The sequence below is a fragment of the Quercus suber genome, unplaced genomic scaffold (assembly GCF_002906115.3).
Source record: "Quercus suber isolate HL8 unplaced genomic scaffold, Cork oak 2.0 scaffold_109, whole genome shotgun sequence".
Taxonomy (NCBI): domain Eukaryota; kingdom Viridiplantae; phylum Streptophyta; class Magnoliopsida; order Fagales; family Fagaceae; genus Quercus; species Quercus suber.
In genome coordinates, this window is record NW_027069574.1 from 520,573 (window position 1) to 537,529 (window position 16,957).

The 16,957-nt window shown below is 32.7% G+C and overlaps 1 pseudogene; it reads left to right on the forward strand.

Moving 5' to 3' along the window:
• Positions 1-3,254: 3,254 nt before the first annotated feature.
• On the forward strand, positions 3,255-15,452 carry LOC111985091 (sugar transporter ERD6-like 5; annotated as a pseudogene).
• Positions 15,453-16,957: the final 1,505 nt, after the last annotated feature.

Consider the following 16,957-nt stretch of genomic DNA (forward strand, 5'->3'; position numbering starts at 1 on the left):
TTACAACTAGATCCAATCATATATATATATATATTGTTACTACATCAGTGTTATGTTATCATTTATTTATTTATTTTTTATTTACCTATTGACATTTATTGAGCCTCTATTTAAATTCAGGTGATACTCTGTCAAGTGTTACTATCTTCACATGCCACTATTATATGGAATTTTGACAGTCACCAATAAATTACAACCTCCTCACCTCTCATATTTTTTTTCTTTATAAGTTTTCAATTGTTCTCTCTCCACAAATTGATCGGTATGGTCTTTAATGGGATAATTTATTGAGCGTTTTTCCCATTCTTTCAGTCATGACTCATCTCTTTCTACCAAAACCCAATCGAATTAGTACAAGAGATAGAAAGTGACTCTATAGCTTGCAAACGAAGCTAAAGCACATGAGAGACAAACATTAGTAGCCCAGGTCCAAATTGTATGAACTCAAAATGAGTTTTATTATTGTATTATTCTTATTATTTATTTATTTATTTCCATCTCATTACTAGAAAAAAATGTAATTCAATTTTGGGATTTTATGATATATTAATGAGTTTGAGTTTTCATAGTCTCAAAACTATTCGAATATGTTTTTGCATTTTCAAAATTGATTTGAATTGAGCATTTGATCATGTTTGTTATAAATTGCTTTATGATTGCCCTTCTCTAGATTGCAGGAATATTACTCTCAATATGTTTGCCATAATGTTTTTTTGTCTAATCAATTAACTTCAATGTAATGTTTTTGTTTTGGTCTTTGCTTTATAGTAAGAGTGTTATTCATTTTTATCAAAGATAAATCGTTATTGTTCTCCTTTTCCTATCGTTTTATATGTTCAACTAAATTTCATTTTTATCTCTGTTCCGTTTGTCAATTCCTCAGCAAATATCAACGATCAAGCCTCGCAATCACAAGAAGCTTTTTATTATATTGAAGGTTATACCAATCAATTGGTAACTATTTTTTTCTTAGAACCTTTCGAAGGAAAAGGGGAATAAATTTTTTGTTTTTCTTGGGTGGTGCTAGATAATTTTCTCTTTTTATGGTTCAATAAACATCTGCTATATTAGATTTCTCTTTCCTTATATTAATAATTTTTTGTTTATTATTTAATTGGACTGTTTGGTGTTCCAGTAATTGCGGGACAATGGAAGAGAAAACAAAGTTGAGTTTGAAGCTTAATTTTTTTTTTTGGTTGTATGGAACTTGGGGTGTAATAGTTTAAATCTTTTTATTTTAGTTTTTTTTTTTTAAATGAAACTCTAATTCTTCAAAGTACACCAGCTTTAGTAGATTGTTGTGCTATGGCTGGAATATTTTTGTTTTGGACCTTAATTGGCCTATTTGGTTGACAAACAACTTTGAGCATTATTTATATTTTGAGAAATTGTTTGGGATTTCAGGAGTGAGGAAATTCAAAGAATTGATTTTTTTTTTTTTTTTTAAATTCCATTTGTATCTAGCTTTAACTAATTGTTGTACAAATGGAAAAACTAATTGGTTCTTGATTCTTGAATATCTATCTGTAACATTGTCTACATGAACAACAATTGGGCTTTTAGTTTTAGATTTTGGATTATGCTACATTTTTCCAACAACTTGATTTTCTTTTTAAAATTTTCTCCTATTGAATATCTAGCATATTGTGTACATGAGTTTTAGACAAAACATAACAATACTTCTATGATTGAGTTTTAAATTTTGTATTTTGCTATTTCTTTCCTTATTACAAATAGTATGATATAGCTGATGTGATGCAATGAAAGTAGGAGCAACTGCTATTTTTGGGGTATAGCAGTTGATACATTATGATAATTTCTCATAGCCATTTAAACTTCTTGACTTGGAATGCTAATAGCCATCTTCTCTGAGGCAAAAACATTTGGTCAAGTTTAGCAAGTTTCCACTAACTTTGACCGCAATGTCATGGCAATATAGGAGTCTCAGTTACTTACAAATCATATATGCACTATTTTGATTCTTTGTGGAAATTCAAAACATTGATAAATGAATGTAATGGCAAGCGAGTGATTTGTATATAGACACATTGATGAATATGTGTAGTGGACATGAGTAGAATCAATGGCACGTGTTTGACAATTTGGTCTTTGATGGAAATTAGTATAAGTGAGGATCTATTAATTTTTTACCTCTTTATCTTCCCACTACTCTCTACTTGACTGTCTTTATTTCCTCACTACTCTCTACTTTACTATCATACTTACTTCATCATTTTCTCTTTTTTATATTTTGACTATTCTTCTCTCTATTTTATTTTGTATAAATTCGATATCATTTCTTCCATTCAATCTATATTTTCCCCTCAAATAACTGTAAGTACTCTCTCTCTCTCTCCCTCTCTTGTGGATCGTTTTTCTTTCTTATAATTCTAATTAAGGTTGATGGTTTTATTTTATTTTTTTAAGTATGTGTTTTGGTATTTTGTTTTTTGTTTTTAATTTCCCATTACAATGTCTTATTTCTCCCTTTTATAGCTTTGGTTGAATTTTGATCTGGGCCAATACTTAGTTTTTTTTTTTTTTTTTTGGTAAATAGGAATTTTAGTTTATTTCAAAACACATTTTACATGGCTATGAATTTGAATATGTCTACCAATTTTGAGTAATAAAGTACTCTAAAGTCTATATTTTATTCCTTTTGTTTCATTTTAATTCTGGTTAAGATAACATTGTAATTTTGTGATAAATTTTTATTATTATGATAATCTCATTATTCCTTAAGAGATGAGAAATTTAAATAATAAATTTGAAACTTATAAATTTTAGTTGTATATCAAATATAACACACTATAACAGAAGTTAGAAAAATATAGTGCACCTTAAAAAATATTAATCAAACATACAAAATATAATAGTATGATATATTTGTACTTTGTAGATATAAAAAGATAAAAAATAATAATAATAATAATGCTTGTAGAAATCTTTTAAAAAAATAGATATTATTTGAAGTAATTGTTGCTTTTTATATATTATATTCCATTACAAAATATTTATATATTACCACGCAATGTGTGAGTCTGCGACTAGTAATAATATAAAAAGAGAGACCACAAGCATGTGATTGTCATGGCATTTAATTTATTTAAGAAGCAAAATAGCTGGCCATCTAAAAGTCTCACACTAATCCATCTATTTGGTCTAACCAACCACACTACAACGTCAAATTCTCACTATATATGTAAATGTTTGTCTCTCATCTTGTTATTATGTTTTCCCATCTTCCATTAAAAATGGAGAGAGAAAACATGGAAGAAGTACTATTGCCAAGGTCTACAATTGTTGAAGCCAGTCCCAATGGAAATGTTGGAGAAATGCCACCAAGTGTGCCTCAGCCACACCTCTTCTTGTTCTCAGCACTGGGGTTGCCCTCTGTGGTTCACTCTGTATTGGCTGTGCTGTAAGTACCATTATATTATTATCCAATGCCACTAGAACAAACATTTCTCATATAGAGACTATAGTCTAGGAATTCTTTAGCAGTATGTTTTTTGGGGGTTTTATTTTCTTTTTGTACCATCAAATACATAACATTTAGTATTAGAGCTTGACTAAATAAGTACTTGCTAGTGATCTTATTAGTTTTGGGGGGGAGGGGGGTGGTTGGGGGAGTATATAATTGCATGGTCAAATCCTCATTCTTATGATTAAATCATTATAGAATACCGTGATTCTGTGAGAGTACAATAAACACGTATGACATCTTTTCATTTAATAGTGAGTTCTAATAATTTTAATTTAGGAAAAAGTTAATTGATACTCTAAGAGAACTAATTTAGGAAATATTTGTAAAAAAAAAAAAAATTATGGGAAAAGAAAAAAAAAAAACAGTTTTTTTGACAGTTTTTTATATTTCCGATAAAAATAAACTTTTTAAAAATGGTCCATTAACAAATACTTTAAGGACATCATTAAATTTATAATGAAATCTTCTATTCAATTGAGAGGAGGGAGGAGTACTTATTTATGCACTATGAGAATATTCTATAATTTTCTATTAAAAAAAAAATTGCAAGCAGAAGACATCTTTTGTATTTTGCTTAATCTATGACTGAGCAAAAGATGAGGTATAAGGCCATGGGCTGATTCGTTTGTTTATTATCTTAAAATTTTCTAATTTGTTTTTAATTTTTTTTTTATAACAGTTCATATGTCTAATTTGTTTTCAACTTTCTTCCTTTCTTTTTTCTTGTTTTCTTTCAAATAGAAAAATAATCCAAGAGGAAGGTCTGCCTTATGGGCCCTGTGGTATGCCATCCTTCATCTTCTAGGACACTGTCCATTGCGCTATCTTCCTGTTCAAACTAAGCGATAACTTCTTTATTTGAAGTCTGAAATTGTTGTAAGTGTTGCACTCCACTATCTGCACCTTTTATAAAATGATGCCACTATAACATGGTGATTACTGGGCTTTTAAGAAGCTAGGCCTCTTTCCACGCGTGGTGTCCTATGTTGACAAATGTAATTTTATTTTAATACTAATAAATTTCCTTCCAATTTCTTGTTGGTATTGTAATGCAGGCAATGTGGTTCTCTCAAAAGGAAAAGAAAAGAAAAGAACAGATTTTTTTGACAGTTTTTTATATTTCCGATAAAAATAAACTTTTTAAAAATGGTCAATTAACAAATACCTTAAGGGCACCATTAAATTTATAATGAGATCTTCTATTCAATTGAGAGGAGGGAGGAGTACCTATTTATGCACTATGAGAATATTCTATAATTTTCTATTAAAAAAAAAAAATTGCAAGCAGAAGACATCTTTTGTATTTTGCTTAATCTATGACTGAGCAAAAGATGAGGTATAAGGCCATGGGCTGATTCGTTTCTTCAGCCCAGTACATGGATGAGCATGGTCTCGGGCAATGGGCCCATAAGGCAGACCTTCCTCTTGGATTATTTTTCTATTTGAAAGAAAACAAGAAAAAAGAAAGGAAGAAAGTTGAAAACAAATAAGACATATGAACTGTTATAAATAAAAAAAATTAAAAACAAATTAGAAAATTTTAAGATAATAAACAAATAATAATCTTTGTTCCATGGAGCATTAGACATATGAACTGTTAACTTGTTCTAACTTCTAAACAAATATTATTATGGTTGGTTCATAAACAGGATATTCATCACTTGCTGAATCAGGAATCATTGAAGATTTGAGTCTCTCTGTGGCAGCAGTAAGTTTTAATTTATCCCTTTTATTTTTATCTTCTTAATTTTTTGCATTTCTTCATCTTATGCGCATATTCTTTTTCTTATTTTTAAGATAGGTAGATGTTGGGTTCAAACCACACATTCTTATTGAGAATGTAAAATTTAAACATTCAAGTTCTCTAATAGTACCTACTCACCTTGTACCCTCTCAGACACACACAGGAGCTTCTTTAATTATATTGTTTGGAGGTACATTTCAATGTAGCTTTTTTTTTATTTTTTTTTTTAGAAAAAGGTAAGGAAATTTTAGATGTCACCACAATGTAGTTTCCTTTATATACCGATTCCGTCGGCGGAGACCAAGACACCTGAGCACGCCGAGAAGAAACCTGTGAGGGCTGATGATTCGCATTGAGAAATTCCACAACATAAGCCTTAGCTCAACTACCCAATTCGTGAAGACTCCATGAGGGCTGCTTCTCCCTTAGCCTATTACGCCGTTGCCATAAACTCCAAGCTGTGGTGCAAAACAGAGCAACCCGAAACTGAGAACTCTTCAGCAGCATCACTGCCTCAAGCAAGTCCCGAAAAGAGCGATACCATTTCTGGAACAAGGGAGCAAAACCTGGATCAGACTTCCAAACAAACTGAGCATGGTCACACAGCCATAAACTATGCAGCAACGTCTCCTGATGATCCTCACAAAGATCACAGGTTCCATCAATGGGAATATGTCTAGCACGCAAATTCTGTTTAGTCGGAAGCGCATCTTTTGCCGCACGCCAAATGAAATGTTTTATCCTATTAGGGGCCTGGATCTTCCAGATATTTTTCCAAAAATTCTGCTGCTCACTACCTGAGGAAGAGCTTGGTTGAGAGCTAAAATCTGCCGAAGCCAGGAATCTATAAGCACTACGAACACCGAAGGAACCATCAGAAGTCGGGGGCCAAACTAGAATGTAGCTTTATATATATATATATATATTTTGTGGAGGTTAGGCAGTAAAATTAACATGAATCCTCTCTACCGTTTATTTTGTAATATATTAAATTCAAATTGTAAAGTAAGCATATCTAATTAGAAAAAATATATATATAAATCTAATACCATACTAGGAAAAAAAAATTAACATAGTTACCATAAAATGACAAAATACATAAAGAATATGAAAAATAAGAAGTAAAGAACATAGAAAGCATATGTGAAACAAAGAAAATGTATGGACTTTAACGTGGTTCAACCTTAAATGCCTATAGTAAAAAGCCCTTTTATGGTTATATCTATACTATTAACCTCTATGTTTTACAATGAATCTAAGAAGACCAGTTAGATTCCAAAGTTAATAAGCAATGGATTTATCAATTAATAACCTCTTAACCAAATTTTGTGATCACAATCATGATGATTTAAACAATGAAACTTGCAAGTGTTAAAGTTATGGTATCAGAGAATTGGCAATTTAATATGGTATCAGAATAAGAGATTATGAGTTTGATTTCTAACTTTATTTACCTCCCATTTAAAATGTTAAAAATCCTTTTTTCAATTGATTGAGCATCACTTGAATTTCTATTGAAATCTAAAATTTGATCAATTGAGAGTTCATCAAGTGACCATCGAAATCTTGACACAATATCTTCTTGAGCTGCTTTTACACACTTTGATGTTGCAGACTCCATAAGTATTACATTGTCATGAAATTATTCAATCTAAAACCTAACATAATCCAATGTAAGGTATTTATAGTAGGATATCCTAGACTGACCCAAAGTGACAATATTTGCACTACAACTAGTATTTGGATTAATTTTCTTGTACTATAAGTAAGATTGGATATGATGAACTTGGACTAGTGTTATATAACAAACTTAGGTCTTGATTAGAATTGGGCCTTGATATCTTTGACATACCCACTCAAACTAAAGGTGAAAGCTTGATGACAACTTGAGCTTGGAAAGAGATCGAGATCTTGAAGGAAATTGTGACTGAATTGCATGTGAAGTGGACCAAGCAAGACCAAATTTTTCATTGACTTTTACATTGGATATAATCATCAGGCGTTTGAACATTACAAAGCCTTAGGAGGTTCCAATTTTTATGACCTATGAAATGAGGGTATTTTTCTTTATACTTTATATGAAAACCATTGAGTTTGTACGACTATAAATATACATGTCACACAGATACATATATGCCAAATATAATATTAGTATATACATACATGCACGCACGGAATCATGTGCATATATCAGTCTTTCTAAATGCACATATGTAAACATCTATCTATATTTTTTTCAGAAGTTCACAGATCATATGAGTAATGGTAAACTTTTTTAACTAACATGTATAGTTTTGCCAAAGATGCACACAAATATTTGCTTTGTAAAGATTCAAATTTACTTTTCTTTAGATTTTACCCTTTTTGGTGAATTGTACATATTACTGTTTATTTCTCATGAAATTCAGTGGAATAAAAGGTTGCATTTATCAGTTGAAGCAGAACTGATTTTGTCACCAATCGTTTCTATTATTTATCATTTTTTTTCCTGGTTTTTGCAGTATTCAGTTTTTGGTTCCATAATCAATTTTGGAGGAGTGATAGGTGGATTACTAAATGGTAGGATGGATGATCATATTGGTCGATGAGGTGTAAGTTTCGTTCTCACATTTAGATATCTTAAGGCATACTGTAATTTATTAAAACCAAGTACTTAACATTTTTCTTTTGAATTCTGTTTGTATTGTTTTTTAGATTTTAGCATCGATTTGACCAAATATTGTACAGATTGGTTTCAATACACCTTGATACCACGATTTTACCTTGTTCACCAAGGGTTATGGGTCTGTATTTTCCTTTACAGAGAGGACTTCACTATTTTAAAGGATCTTGTTGATGATTATTGATGATAAGTGCTGTGTTGAGACTCATTACAGTGAATCTATTGATGCAATAAGCTAACAAAATTAACTACACCGATGCTAAGTGCATTAAAGATAATTTATAAAACTAAGGATACTACAGATTAAGACACTATCAATCGAGGCAAGAACTACAAGAAATCAACTCCCAGTGATGCATTAAACTTCAATAGTTGAAACAGAAATGCTCCTTATTTCCATTAATATACCAAGCAGATTACAATATATCCTATTTTAAGAATAACAAGAGTAATGAGTACAGAGGTGAGTGACTATGTCTTTTGCTTGGAGCTTGCTCTATTTATATTTGAGGTTTTGACGGTTATTTTCAGATACTTGCACCCTGTGGTATGCCATCCTTCATCTTCTAGGACACTGTCCATTGCGCTATCTTCCTGTTCAAACTAAGCGATAACTTCTTTATTTGAAGTCTGAAATTGTTGTAAGTGTTGCACTCCACTATCTGCACCTTTTATAAAATGATGCCACTATAACATGGTGATTACTGGGCTTTTAAGAAGCTAGGCCTCTTTCCACGCGTGGTGTCCTATGTTGACAAATGTAATTTTATTTTAATACTAATAAATTTCCTTCCAATTTCTTGTTGGTATTGTAATGCAGGCAATGTGGTTCTCTCAAATATTCAGTTTTGCTGGCTGGCTTTCCATTGCATTTGCAAAGGTATTTTCTATTTTTATTCTTACCTTCCTATAAATTGTATTGCTTGGATTTCAAAGATGTTCAAATAATGTTCCCAATTCATCTCATCTTGACATGTCCACTTTGAAGCCAAATGAAGCATCACGGTGTTATGGACACAGCTTTAATGAATGAGTTTTAGTTTCCAATTAAGTTTAAAAAAGGAAAAAAATTCTGATTATAATTCATATCTAATCTCAGTTTTGTTGAGTTGCACGAGCGTTCCCTTGTTTAACTGAAAGATGTTGAAAGTAGGACATTAGAAATCATTGTGGTGACATCTAAGTAGCTTTTCAGCAAAGTTACTGCCATTTGTTACTTTCAAGTTTCATGGATGTTGATGAAGGGCATGTCAGTTGAAATTATGCAAAATCATTCTGAAACAAGTCAAGGGAATTACTTTTCTACATTTTTCACTTCTGGTTTTCAACCATTAATAGAGTTCACTGCTTGATATAGAATGCTTGGTGGTTGGATCTTGGGAGACTGTCATTGGGAGTGGGCAATGGGATTTTTTGTTATGCGGTAATTTTCATTGGGTTAACATTTTATAATTGATCTGCCTATTTCAAAGACACAAAATAATGACCAGTTTCTTATCACCAATCAGGTATCTGTAGACATTGCAAAAATAACACGTCAAAATCTTAGGGGACAATTTACATCAGCTAATGAGGTATAATAAATTCATTGTGGCTTTAAACTGAATAGCCAACTCATTGTTCCCATACCTACACTAGGTCAAATGCGCAGTTGATGACATGTGGCATTTCACTGATGTATCTCATTGGAAGTGCTATTAACTGGCGCACCTTGGCTTTAATTGGTAACTTGTTACTTGGTTATTCTCTAATTTGATAGAAATATAAGCTTCTTAAAAGAGAGAACTTCTTTTCATTTGATCTTATTTTTCAGGTGCTATTCCTTGTCTATTACAACTAGTGGGATTGTTCTTCATTCCAGAGTCACCTAGATGGCTAGTAAGTACAAATACCTTGTCGGAAATGTTATTCATATGTTGTTTTGATTGAGTTACGTAAACGAATACTATATATGCTTCAATAATGTATTTCATGGCTCTTGTAAGTGTTATTTAATAATACTAATGGCTTTAATAATGGTTATTGATCAAGAAATCATGTAAAATGCACTAAAATTCTTTCAAGGTTTTCTTTGATCAGGAAATCATGTTGGATGTGCTAAAATTCTTTTAAGATTTATTCTTTAATAAAATTAAACGAAAAGTGAGCATCAATTATAATGCGTAATGTTGAGCACAATTTGTCTTTTTCTACAGGCAAAAATAGGTAAAGAAAGAGAGCTTGAAGCTGCTTTACAGCGTCTTAGGGGAGAGAATGCTGATATCTCTCAAGAAGTAGCTGATATCATAGGAAACTTCCAATTTTGTGTTTTCATGACATTTTACCGGTTTTATAAGTTCAACTATAGCTTGTTTTATTAAAATTTTTGGCACTTTGAAGAAAAAGAAAATGAGATATGCACCTACCTTTTTACAGGATTGTAAAGAAAACTTGCAACAGTACTCACAACCTAGAATTCTGGACTTGTTCCAGCGAAAATATGTGCATGTGCTCACTGTAAGGCTCACTCATTGTGGCACCTTTACTTTTCATGGCTTGTCCATTATTTTTATACTTTTTATTTAAATTGGTCTAGGTTGGACTTGGATTGATGTTACTACAACAATTTGGAGGGAGCCATGCAATTACTAATTATGCAAGCTCCATATTTTTAGAAGCTGGTATGTTAATGGCTTTAAGAATTGCTTCATGTCCCTAAGGATGATATTAAAAAAATTGGAATGATTATTATGAATTCCGGTTTATGGCAGGCTTTTCAAGTACCATTGGCACTTTATCAATGGCTATTATCCAGGTAACTAGCTCACAACTGTGGTATATGAATGATTCTGCTTAACACACCCCAAACATGTAAACATTCTTTTGCAGATTCCTGCTAGTGCTATGACTGCAATCCTTGCAGATAAATCAGGGAGGCGACCACTTCTTATGGTGAGGATGGAAGAGAATAAGTTTTATGTCTATGGTTAGTTAATCAATAATTTGATATCGGCAAATTAAGCCTACAAATTCTTGCAGGTCTCTGCTGTAGGAATGTGCTTGAGCTGCTTCCTTGTAGGCTTGACATTCTATTTTCAGGTTTCTATCAAAACCAAATCCAGAGCTTCTCTGTCTGTGGTTCTGTTTTCTGCATAAATGAATCATCATTGTTTATAATTTTTTGCTACACGCAGGACATCTACCAATCAAAGGTCACTTCCATCTTGGTGCTATTTGGGATTGTGGTAAATACAAGATCTAGAATGATGATCTTTTTTTTTTTTTTCCTAGAAAAAAGTAGACATTTCTAAATTTAGTTTTTTGCCTTCTTTTCAAGGAAGAACAAAACCAAAATATTTCGAAGTTAATTTCTTACATTCTCTCACATTTAAGCTTTAATGACCAATTAGAATCTAGGAGTTTTCAGTGGTTTGAGGGGCTTTTGGTTCTTGTACTTCTGAGCTCAGATTGGGAAGAGCTCTCTCCAATGTTGGTACTACATACTTCAAAGCGACATTGTTCCCCTTTCCAAGAAAATACCTAAAACTTCTGTGTTGAATTTCTCGCATTTTATCTGATTTATACTTCAACTAAAAATTAGACAGTGGTGCATTTTAAGTGCTTAAGGTATTCTAAGTTCTGAGCTTGTTTTGGATGGAATTGGCTTAAAGGTTGCTCTGCATTCTCTAATCTTTTAGGACTCAAAAGCCTTCTTATCATTAGAGAACTCCAGGAATTTTTTTCAGGGTCTTCCTTAAAAAGTATAAATTAAACAATCTAATAATTTGTTGTATTATTGTTTAATTAATTATAAAATTATTAATTGTTGTTTAGCCTAACATAATTTAATTTGTTCGTCTTTTATAATATATTGGTTAATTAAATTATTATTTATTATTTATTAGTTGCTTCTTTTAATTAATTATTGGTTAATTAAATTATTGTTTATTAGTTGCACTAACACACATTGACATCAACAAAGATTGAACAAAGAAATAAATGCACATTCAGAAGGGGAAAAAAAAATCATTGTTGCACTATGTACACAACACAACACTACAATTCATTAACTTTATTATATCTCAACTCCCAATTAATTTCAAAGTTTCAAACAAATTCAATTTTTACTTAAAAAAAAAAAGACACTAACAGACAAACATAACTATTTACCATTAAAAAAACTGCTATTCATGTAAACACAAAAAGACAAAAAATAAAAAAATAAGGCAACCATAACTCATAGAGCACAAACGTGGGAGGATATCATTCCACCCACCAGAGCACTAGACACTTCTACTAATTTCTTTAAAGTTATTGTTTATGTCTCTTAAAAAGAGAAAGAACTCTCTTTCTCTTTGTTTTTTGTATCGGTTTAAGAGATTTATTTTTGTGCTCATTGCTCACTGCGCATAAGAGAGAGAGAGAGAGAGAGAGAGAGAGAGAGAGAGATACCAGATGTGGTGAGTTTAAAAAAAAAAAAAAAAAATGAAGAAAAGGCAAAAATCAACTCATAGAGCACAAACGTGGGAGGATATCATTCCACCCACCGGAGAACTAGACACTTGTACTATTTTCTTTTAAGGCTGTGTTTGTTTCGTGTAAAACATTCTCCGAAAAATACATATTTTCCGGAAATGCTATTTTCCGGAAAAGGAAAATATTTTTAAGTGTTTGGTTGTTTTATGAAAATTGGTGTGGAAAATATTTTCATGTGTTTGGTTCAATTAGGAAAATGCTATTTTCCGGCAACAAAAACAACAACAGCAGCAGCAAAAAATTGATTCTGGCGACGGTGGCAACAACAACAACAACAACAACACAACAACAACAACAACAACAACAACAATCAGTTCATCAAAAAAAAAAAAAACAACAAACGGCGATGGGTCTGGTTTGTGGATCGGCGATGGGTTGCTCGTGGGTCTGGGTTCGTCGTGGGTCTGGGTGAAGGCGAGGTGAAGGCGATGGGTTCGATCGAGCTCGGAGGCGATCTGGTGTCGATCTGGAGCTCGTTGCTTAGAGTCGATGGGTTGCTCGTTGCTTGGGTTCGATCGTTCTCTCTCAACTTCTCTGGCTCTCTCGGTTGTTTCTCTCTTTTGTGCGTGATGTGCGATTTTCGGAAATGATTTGAAGGTAAAATAAGAGCGTAAAATCATTTCCGGGTCAAAGGCGTAAAAATAGTCAAACTGAAAGTAATTTTCCGGAAATTAAAATTTTCCTCCTCTACCAAACACTGGGGTCAGGTGGTAAATGATTTCCGGAAATCATTTACCACCAAAACAAATGGACCCTAAGTCATTGTTTATGTCTCTTAAAAAGAGAAAGAACTCTCTTTCTCTTTGTCTTTTGTATCAGACAGTTTAAGTGATTTATTTTTGTGCTCATTGCTCACTGCTCATAAGAGAGAGAGAGAGATACCAGATGTGGTGAGTTTGGGCTAGGGGCGGGGCTGGCGGCTCTGCTGCTACCATGCTACTGCTGCTACCTCTCCCTTCACTGCTTTACTTCAACCATCAGCCGTTGAGTCTCTTGGTTAGGCTTTTAGAGTTAGGGTTTTATTTATTTGTTTGTTTGTGGTTTTTTTTTTTTAGTTTTTGATGGAATGAGAGATTAGTTTTGTCTTAAATTTTTGAAAGGCCGGGCTATTTGTTTTTGATAAAATTTGGTTGATTGGGTTAAATTTTCTTCAGCTTTACTATTTTGTGATTTATGTTGTTGTGCTAAATTTGTTGGGCTTGCTAAATTTTCTTTTATAGATTAGATCCATAAATTCTTTTTATGGCCTTTTAAAGTACCAGTAATATTGTTGGGCTTTTTTGTGGCGTGCTCTGTTACAACTTTTTTTTTTTTTTTTTTTTTTTTTTCAGATTTTAGTTGGCTTTTTTTTTTTTTTTTTTTGCTTGAAAGTAGAACAAATAAATTTTTTTTTTTCATTGGAGGGTGTTCCTAATTTTCCTTGAGGGTGTTCCTAAAAGGGTAAACAAATAAAATTTTTTTAATTATTATATATAAATTTTTTTTTTTTTCAGGGTGTTCCTAAATTTTTTTTAATTATTATATATAAATTTTAGAATCTATTGCTTAACGTGGCGTCGCCGCTGCTTATCATCTATTGCTATTATTACTGAAAAGGAAAACTGTGCACTTTCTTATCATTTAGAATCCTTAAAAAGCAACAGAGTAGTGTTTACTGTTCTTTTTTACTAAATCAACTGAGGTTTACAAAGTGGTATATCTATTTGAGATATCTGTGATTGTCGATTGACTGGCTAATAAGCCATGCAGGGGAATGCTATAGCTTACTCAATAGGCATGGCAGGATTACCATGGGTTATAATGTCAGAGGTATGTTCTTATTTTATTGCAATTTTATTGAGAGGAATTTTGCACTAACAAGTTGGTTTATAGCCGTATTTCTCAAATGAATCTCCATTTCAGATATTCCCTATAAATGTTAAGGGGACGGGTGGCAGCCTTGTGACCGCAGTGAAATGGTCCTGTTCTTGGATTAGTACATACAGTTTCAATTTTATGACGGAATGGAGTACAGCAGGTAACCATTTGTATTTTGTACCCTTACAATTTTTTGATGGAATGGATTATTGTTCTCACTATCAATTCAAGTATATATATGATGATGCCGAAAATATCAACAGTGAGTTGCACAATGCTCGCACCCTCGAGACGACACCTGCACAGAAAAAAGAGGACCTAATAGAGAGCACCGGTGTGGTGCCGGCCAAATACCCTCCGAAGGTCAAGTCAGAAAGAATGCTCACAACTCTAGAGTGCTAGAGAGGTTAATTTATGCGTACCTTGGCTATAGAGGGCTATTGGGGCTTTTATAGTGGCTTGAGATTGACCCCCTTCCTTGATGCGGAAGTCTTTTCCTTATAGGACTCTTCTTGTGGAGTCCAAAACGTGATGAACAAGTCTCCTCCTTACGCGGAAGATTTTTACCAAGTATACCAGATTTCTAAAGTCCTACTAGCACAAGGACTCTATTTGGGCTCTTACGAGAACCGACAAAGTATCCCTCCTTAGGGGCTCAACAGGCCCATGAATATCTAGCCCACCGTAATTCAGCCCGTCCGTGTCCGGCCCGTTCACAATAGGTCCGTCCACATAGGGCCTGTGCAAACGATGGATCCGTCTACTTGGGCTTAAGAGATTCTTCCCCTTTCAATATATATATATATATATATTTTATTGCTTATCTTTTGTAATTATATCTGAATTTTCTGGCCATTCTATGTCAGGAACATTTTTCATATATTCAGGCATTTGTGGATTGACTGTTCTATTCATCATAAAACTGGTACTAGAGACCAAGGGGATGGCTCTGGAAGAAATACAGGCATCAATGACCCAATTTCTGCAATAAGATTATGTTGAAGTAAGACTTTGGTTGAGTTTTATAATAACACATGTTAGTTAAAGCGTATCATTTATAATTGATAGTATTTATTCCTAACAGTTGGGAGGGGGAAAATGATGCTAGAAACATTTGTTAGATATATAAGCTTATAATTTTTGTGTGAGCAATTGTATAATTGTATTTCCACCATTTAGTATTTATGTAATTATGTACAAAATTTAAAAGGTTCTTGTGAGTTGTGACTTTCCAGTTACTATCAACAAGTTTTGTTTACATTTTATTCTTGATAAATATATCAATTTTCCTAACATGGTGTGATTTTATTTGTTTTCTAAGTTTTATGGGAAGAAAAGAGACTGCAAAAGGTTTTCTCTTGTTAATAGTTACAACAGGAGAATGAGGATTTGAACCTTGGATGTCTCCTTTGAAAATACCAAAATGTGCCAGTTAGTTGAGTTACAAGGTTTTTGGCAAATTCCATAGCGCCTTAAAGCATACTAGGCAAAACATTGTCCACTTTTATCGTATGGTTTTGAAGATGTTGCTCAAACATACAGTTTTATTATGATGAATGATATAATATTATTACCAGAAATACTATAGATGACAATAATATACCATTGCTCACACACCAAGAGGTAAATCTGGCAGCAAATACAAAACTGAGAGAGAACGATCAAGAACTTACCTTGATTCTGAATAGCAAAGGACAACTAAGACAGAATAGTGAAGAAATAGTTCATAAATAGAGTAACGGGGTATATGGTGGGCTCAGCAATTTGATAATATTTACGCTGAATTTGGAGTTGGAATTTGTGCCTCTAAAATTTCTTGTTTGGGTTCTTCTCAAAAAAGAAAAGAAAAATTCTTGTTTGGGTGTGTCAATGGAAGGAATTCCAAATTTCAAGAGGGAAAATTTAGTTGAGAGTCTCATAACTTAACTGACACTTCCTAGTATTTCCAACTAAAACATCTGGATTCAAACCCCCAGCCCAATCCCTAATTATCGAAAAGAATTTGTGGCTTCAAGAATCAAATACTGTTTCCAATTTCTGCCTAAACTGTTTATGGGGCTGTTTTCAAATTTAGTCAGAACTAGTCGGGAAAATTCAGAAAAATGTTCAAGAAATTCATTTTTTTTTTTTAATTCATCTTCCTCTAGATTGATGAAAGCTGTAAGATTAATTCCTAAAATTCATGTACTTAAACAACAAATTTAAATGGTTAAATGTTGCAAGTTTGATGAATCCATAATCATAACCTTTAAAAATACTTCATTCCAGACTTACAAAAGAAAATTTATTAATCTTTACTCTTCCTTCGGCAAGCACAATTATTTTCCAATTGTTGTTGCAATTACAATGGTAATAGAAATAGCACAAAGAGAAACTGAAAAATACTTCTGAATATTATTAACGTAAAGAGAAATTACACAACACTATTTGGACTGAGGCGCGGCACTCGCTCTCTTTAAGGAGATTCAAGCCCTTGGTTGGCTAAACTTTGTAACCGGTGCAGACCTTCTATGACTTAAGTGGGTTAATGGCTCTTTATATTCCATAGTAAAAATGGAGTATTAATTCGGGCCATTTACTCACCAACGGATATGGTAATTGCTCTGAATGGGCTGTCAAGTAAGAGGATCCAAGAGGCTGATTCATTTCCAATTTTGATACCTCCACTCTTCACCTCCCCCTTGCGCACGTA